This window comes from Miscanthus floridulus, chromosome 13 (genome assembly GCF_019320115.1).
Source record: "Miscanthus floridulus cultivar M001 chromosome 13, ASM1932011v1, whole genome shotgun sequence".
Classification (NCBI taxonomy): domain Eukaryota; kingdom Viridiplantae; phylum Streptophyta; class Magnoliopsida; order Poales; family Poaceae; genus Miscanthus; species Miscanthus floridulus.
In genome coordinates this window covers 90695600-90703825 of record NC_089592.1, presented here as the reverse complement: position 1 = coordinate 90703825, position 8226 = coordinate 90695600, and positions in this window count along the sequence as shown.

Sequence of the window (8226 nt, the reverse complement as noted above, 5' to 3'; positions counted from 1 at the left end):
CCTTTGTGAGAAACCATAAATAGAAAAAGAGTACAGACAGCTCCTAGATTAATTGTTCATTACATCCATCACCACAAGTCCAAGTCTCAGTTATTACAGAACCATTACACAAATGAGAAGTGAACTAGTCGACATTAAGAAAGACCAGCAAAGGCCTCTTCCAGCTCCTTGTCCTCCACTATGTGCTGCAGTCTTGTCTCAACATTCTCCCAATCCTTTATGCAGGTAAGCGCCTCTACAGTTTCAGGGTTCAGCCTCCGCCGCCGCTCCTCGATGATCCTACCAGTTAAGCTAAAAGTAGACTCTAAAGAAATGGTTGACACAGACACTGTCAAAATGTCTTTAGCAAGAACAGAAAGTACTGAATAAGTAAGCTTGTGCTCATGCCACCACTGCATGATGTCAAACTTATCATCCAACTGGCTTACTGTATCACAGTTCAGGTAGGATGCAAGTTCACTAGAGTTAGAACTAGCAGTTGCTGCCTACAGCAAGGAAGTGGCAGAAACACTCCTAGAATGATCAAGACTAGAAGGGAGGGAAGAACAGCCAGCTGCAACATCCAACTCCTCATCATCATAAATTTTAGCCCAAGCTATTCTTTTCTTACCAGACAGGGATGGAGGAACAACCCTTTTCAGCCTATTAGAGCCATACATTACATCATACCTGTTATACATTTTAAACAGAAGAGCTCTGGTGTCCAGCAACTTATTAGTGTAGTCAATATTAAAAAGAGAATGTAACTTCCTAAGCACTTTGGTAAATCCCTTAATTTTAGCTCTTGGATCCAATATGAATGCAATAGAATAAAGATCAGGTATGTTCTTCTAGTACTTATTGTATTTGTCAATCATAGGTTGGATAATAGATCTTAGATGTTCATCATGTTGATACCTATGCAGGTGTATAGCAATCTTAACAAGATGATGAATCATAAGTGAAGAAGTAGGATAGTAAACACCAGACAAATCAACAGTTGAGTCATAGAACAGTTCAAGAAATTTCAAGATTTTATTTACCATAGCCCAGTGATCATCAGTCAAAAGGAAACCACTACCTAAACCTCTAGGGTAATTGGCCTCAATGAAAGTACAGAAAGTACTCTTGTGAGGTAGCAAGTGCTTAAGCATTAGGTAGGTAGAGTTCCATCTAACATCCATGTCTAATCCAAACTTCCTAGGTCTAACACCACTAGCAATGTAATAACTCTTGTATGCAACAATTCTTTGATTAGAGGAGTTCATAAAAGAGATTGCTGTTCTAAAATCCTCAATGAGAGGATTCACAGCAGCCAGTGCTTCTTTCACAATTAGGTTAATAATATGACAAGCACATCGTTGATGCAAAAATAGATCAGAACCCAAATATTCTTTAAGTATAGGTTTCAGTTTATCCATAGCATTTTTATTTGCAGATGCATTATCCAAAGTTATAGAAAAAACCTTGTTAAGTATACCATACTCAGCAAGGACAGATACAACACGCTAAACAATGTTCTCAGCATTATGGGACACATCAATCAACCTTAAACCAAGTATCATTTTCTCTAATTGCCAATCAGCATTAATGAAATGAGCCACAACAGATAAATAATCTTCTTTAGCCTTTCCAGACCATATATCAGAGGTAATAGCAACAGATAAAACAGCATAATCCTTTAAACAGACCATCAGTTTATCACGTTTCTCATTGTATTATTTAAACAGATCTCTACCAGTGGTTTGCTTAGAGACAGGTGAAAAATTAGGGTTATGAGCAGTTTTAATATAATCTTTAAATGCCTCTGTTTCACCAATCATAAGAGGTAGGTCCAATCTAGCAAGCATATGAACAAGTTCAACATGAGCTACCTCAACACTATACTCCCAACGACGAACAGAACCATCAGAATTAAAAGTAATATGAGTCTGAGTCATGCCCCGGGTCTTCTCAAGTTTCTTAGGATACTTAGCAAGATGTCGAGTAAGATGCCCAGTGCCATGAGCAGAATAAGCAGAGTAGCGCTTATGGCAATGAAGGCAAGTGGTAGCAAACCTGATCTTTCTACCTTTCTCAGTTTTGTAGTGCTTCTCAAAGTCCTCCCAGACAGCAGACGTGGAAGGGCAATTAGAACCGATAGGGCTAACCTCGCTCTGGCCACCGTCGGCATCAGCCACATCGACTGGGGGGTCGGAGTCATCGACGGGAAGGGGATCAGCAGCAGAACGACCAAAGAGCACGGCAGCGTCCTCGCATACATCATCATCCTCATCATCTCCGGCCATCCCGCACATACGTAGCTCGTCGTTCTAGGAGTGGTCAAACTCCCCATCGTCGTGTCACACGGCGCCTGGGGCCATCTCTACCGTCTCCGATTCCTCGATGGCTGCCACAATCAATAGATACAAGTAGGGTTAGGTTGGGGATTAGGGTTAGGGTTAGGGTTAGGATTAGGGTTAGGGTTTACCCTTACCTCTACGACCAGAGCCCCGTAAACGACGACGATGAGACAGACCAATTGCACACCCTCGGTACCTCAACGGAGACCGGAGCTCCGAAGGTGGTGGTAGCCAGCGATGTGGATGACAGACAGATGACGGAGATGCAGCGAGGATGCCAAGAACGAGGCTCAATCGACGTTCCAGGATGAAGAATAAGGGAACAGATGGAGATTGAGGGCGGAAACCACTGGATCTGAGGGAGAAGAGGGAGATTGAGGGCGAAGAGGGAGAAGAAGGAACCACCGGATCTGAGGGAGAAGAGGGAGATTGAGGGCGGAGAGGGAGAAGAGGGAACCATGGGTCACCGAAACTGACCCCTTACCCGCCAGAAGACTCCATGGTGATGAAATGAGCTAGGGTTTGGAAAGGCTCCGAGCTCTACGGCCGGAGCACCGAAGACGCCGGAGAGGTCAACGATGCAAAGATCCGCCCCCCTGGTACCTTGACGGCCTCGCCTTGGCAAAAGACCTACGAAAACAAACAAATCAAACCATTAAAACATGCTTATAAGTCTCAAAACAATCGGATCTGAGAGAGATTAAGGGTGCAACCCACTTACCGGAGCCCCAGAGGTGTCGGTGGCCAACGAGGTCGACGATAGAGAGGAGACTCTGATGCGGCCAAGATGTGGAGGACGAGGCTCAATCGACGTTTAGGGATGAAGATGAGGGGCAAAGATGGCCGTGTCGTGTGCCCGTGCCGGCCACCAGTGGCTCAACCAGCCACCAGAGGGCGAGAAGAAAGAGAGAGAGGCTAGGGTTTCCACCGACAGGAGAGAGGAGAGCGATGAGAGAATGAGCTAGGGTTCCAACGCCAGGGGAGCAGCCATGGCAGGGAGGATTATATAGCCCTCCTGCCCCCATGGGAGGATCCGACGGCTAGGAGTGGGGGCAGGGATCAACGGCAGGTAGGCACCCGTGCCACCCCCGTGCTGCCCGTTGGAGCGAGCCATGCCCATGCTGACACTACGGGCCGATGTGTAGGCCCAGGCATGGGCACGGTGGCAGGCCGGGCTAGGCACGGGCACGGGCCAAGCCGTGCTGCACCAGGCCAGTGTCGTGTTTTTCCGCACCGAGCCCGTGTCGGCCCAGCGGGCCTGGCCTATTTGGAAATCTATATACTGCAGAGTACCTTTATTATACTATAAAACCCACTGCATCCTGCTGCTTCAAGGTCAAAACAAGGGTGACCGATCTCATCACGACATCACCCTTGCAATCGCCGTCCTTACCTGAGTGCGCCGAGTGCGAGAGACTGACTACTACTCTCTCGGTTTTACTATTGATCTCCACCAAGTTAGCAGAACGGTCAACTTAGGTCTTTGATCCACGCTCTGATCGGGGGTGCCCAACCCAATCATGGTTAGTGGTCCCCCGTCGCGCAGCGCTATAAAGAGAAAGGTAGGGCGGGGGCACTAAAAACGAGGTTCACCGCAGCCGCCACAAAGCCCACCTACATTCCTAACCCTAATCCGATCTAAGAGAGCAGCACTGAAGCGACGGGAAGCGCCGCCACCGTCCTCCTCGACTCGCCGTCGCCCGCGCTGCCACTCTTCGGACCTCACCGTGTCGTCACCGACCCTAGCTGCACTGACATCATTGCCATGGTGAGCTCCTCAGCTAAGCCCACTGATGGTCAACTACCTCTACACCCCTCGTGCTCTCTCTCTCTCTCTCTTGTTTCTCTTTAGTTCATGTTCTAGGTTGGATCTAGGCTTGCTTATCCTGAACTGAAAAGGACTCACCCACTAGATCTACTCCTAGACGATCCTAAGAATCAACATTGGTATCAGTCGCCTACTAGATGGTAGATCTAGATTGGGGTAGTTTGTTTTTTCAGCAAGTAGAAGGAGATGAATCGATTGGTTCGAATCGAGCAGAAACAGCCAAACGCTAACCCTAAAGTAAGAGAGAAGGACGGAGAGGAAAGGACCTACCTGGTTTTTTCCCCGCCATCGCGACCGCCATCATGTGGGAAGAAAGGGCAGAGTCGTCGGCTCTCCGGCGCTCCGCGACGCCGTGTGCACGAGCACAGGGCTCCAAAGGGCACCACCGCTATGCCACACGATGGCGCCGTGCGCGGCTCCGGCCGCACACGTGCGCCGAAGAGGGGTGCCGTAGCAGTGCTGTCATTGCTCCATCGCGGTGCTCCGAGCGAAAGGGGAGGAGAGAAAATGGAGTAGGGTTTCAGTGGAGGCGGATGACCGTGGTTTTGATTAGCCGATATGAATGGAGGACCATCCGATGGCGATCGACGATCGGTAGTTTTCGGGCCACCTTTCGGCCCAGGCAGGACGGCGCTTTCCTGACCCAGGCCCAGGTTGCGGCCTGGGCACGGGGAGCACGGCGTGCGCGGAGGGCTTTTGGGCCATTGTGGGCTTTCGGGCCAAATGCACAGTGCTGTTTTCATTTTTTTTTTCAGAAGCGATTTTTGATGAACTATGTTAAGTTTTGACGTTTAAATCTCTGCTCAAATTTGAACCAACGGGATGATTAGTTAAGTACATGGAAATGCTTATGATAATATCATTTTAAGATTATTTTTTTGTGTTTCCGCTGCTAAGTGGATGTTTATTATCTTCTAATTAAATTCGAACCAACGGGAGAATTTAATTTTGAAGAGTAGTTATAGTATTCAGTAAATTATGATATTGCTATTTTCTGAGCAATGTTGATAATAGCAATATTATAATTTTTTTATTCATGAGTTTTTCCATGCATTAGTTCTATTTCTGCCCAACGGTGGTGTAGAATTAATGTAGAAGCATATTGTATGTTTTTTATTTTGACCAACATTGAATTACGGCATGCAATTATTATTTCAACTATTTCTCACTTTCTTTGACGTTGTTTCTGGCTACAACCCAATAACATTTATCTCATCCATTCCGCCTCTCAATGGAAGCAACTATAATGTATGGTGAGAGAAGCTTGAGATAGCATTTGCGCTGTCTGACAATGATCTAGCACTTATCTCTCCGTGTCCTACTAAGCAAATGGACTTGGTGAGGGAAGCAAATGAGACTGATGCAGCTTTCGCTACTCGACTGCATGACCATGCAGAAGTGACAATGAAGTACGATCTTAATCGTGCGAAGTGGGATAGTTCAAACCGTAAGTGTTTGATGGTGATTAAGGGCTCCATTAAGGATCCAATAAGGGGTTCAATCCTAGAATGTACCACCGCCACTGAGTATCTCAAGAAGGTGGAGAGTCAGTTCACTGGCTCTTCAAAGGTTTATGCAAGCACTCTTATTAAGAAGTTAGTCAATGAGAAATACTCTGGTGAAGTGATTAGAGAGCACATATTGAAGATGAGCAACATGGCATCCAAGCTCAAGCCAATGAACTTGGGGCTCAAGGATGCGTTCCTAGTTCATTTGGTTTTTGCATCTTTGTCCAAAGAGTATGAGACTTTTGTTGTTAATTACAACTTACAGCTAGATAAGTGGAACATTGAGAAGCTCATTGCCATGTGTGTGCAAGAAGAGGAGAGGCTTAAGAGCTCACATGGTGACTTTGTCAACCATGTGAAGGAAAATAAAAAGAACTTTAACAACAAGAATGCTAAACCACAAGGGAAACCTCAGTGGGACAATAGCTCCTCTTCTAAGTCACAAGGAAAGGCCCCTCGGAAAGATCACCATCAGAAAATCCAACTTTGTTCAAGTGGACAAGGACACCTGCAGATGGTGTCACAAGACTGGACACTACTAGAAAGATTATCTAGAGTTCTTGAAGCACCTGATCAGAAAAGGTGAGGAAATTATTATATTTGTAGATGAGTCCTTGTATTTAAGTTATGCAAAATCTACTTTGTGAATTGATTTAGGTGCAACTATTCATGTTGCAAATTAATTACAGGGATTCCATATGAGAAGAACCCTATAAAGAGGAGAAAGACATATTAAGGCGGCAAATAGAGTCAAAGCTGAAGTAGAAGCCATTGGAGAACTCCCATTAAAATTAAATGATGGCTTTGTACTTAAGCTTACAGATGTCCTTTATGTACCCTCTTTGCATAGAAACTTAATAAGTGTCTCATGTTTAGATGATGTTGGATATGATTGCCATTTTAGTAATGGCCGATGTAAGATAATGTTTAATCATAAGTGTGTTGGTCTTGCCTTCCGACAAGATGAGCTTTATTTGTTATCACTTTGTGAGAATATGAATGTGGTGAGCACTGAGAATGAGAATACCTCCTCGTCTATGAATGCAAGAAATAAGCGGAAGAGAGTTCATGATGTATCATCAAAATTATGGCACTATCTTTAGGCCATATTTTGAGGGGGAGAATAGAACGATTGATTAAAAAATCAATTCTTCACAGATGATTAGAATGTTTAGATTTAGAACAATACATTGATTGCATAAAAGGAAAGTATGCTAAGAAAATAAAGAAAGATATCAAACAAAGCGTAGGAATTTTAGAAATAATTCACACAGACATATGTGGTCCTTTTCCTATGAAAAGTGTGGATGGTTATGATTCATTTATAACATTCACAGATGATTATTCTCGTTATGGCTATATTTATCCAATTAAGGAAAGATCAGAAGCATTGGATAAATTTAAGATATTTAAGGCTGAAGTAGAAAATCATTGCAATTTAAAGATTAAGGTAGTAAGATCTGACCGTGGGGGGGAGAGTACTACGGCCGACATACCCCATATGGCCAAGTTCCTGGACCTTTTACAAAGTTCTTACAGCAATAATGGCATAGTTGTCGATGAAATATGGTCGGCAGTCTACCGAGGGGTATGCCCACGGTAGTAGATGAATCAGTAGAGGTGCGCATAATAGGAACCGGATGGTGACACAAGCATAGAGACAGCGATTTAGACAGGTTCGGGCCATCTAATCAACGTAATACCCTACGTCATGTGTCTTTGGTGTATTATATTATATATGAGATGAGTTCAAGGGGGGTCCCTACCCGCCTTATATAGTCTGGGAGGTAGGGTTACAAGTTGGTTTAGGCCTAGATCTATTCGGCTATATGGTAAGTATTTACAAGGAATACGATATCTAGCATATCCGAATAAATCTTCCTTTATTGCTAAGATGTCTTTTGACTGCCTTGCGGTGCACGCCGACCAGAACTGGGCACCGTAGGCCTTGATCTTATGGGCTGGACCTCCCCTGGTGGTGCGGCCCATGTCCATTGCCATGGGTACCTAGGGTTATACCCCCTACAACTAGTCCTCGAGCGCCTTGTATCAGCTGAGCAACGCCGTCTTGAGCAAGTCCGAGCAGTTTAACTTGGACTCAGCCAGCAAATCTGGCAATCTGACCATTTTAACTGGTAATCTAATCAACAAAATGAAGTGCCGACCAGTTTAACTGGTAATCCAATCAGTAGAAATTGAAGCCAGCCAATTTATCTAGTGACCTGATCTTGAACTTAGCCAAGTAAGGCTTGCTAGAAGGATGTAAGGACCTTAAGTTTAAATTTAAAAATTCTCCACCTTAGGTGAAGTGTACACACTTAGGCATCGTTGGCGAAGTCAGATGATCATCTTCTATGACTTAGGCAGAGAGGATATTAGTACTGATATATGTGCCACAAGGTGCAATATATACATTATAGTCCCTGAGCCTAATAGTAGGTGAAGAATGCCCCTGGTGTCAGGATTAAAGAATATCAGCGACTGAAAACGAGAACTTAGCCAACCATTAAATTTGATACAAGCACCGCTAGTGTAATGTATACATTGTAGTCCTCGAGCCTGACAGTAG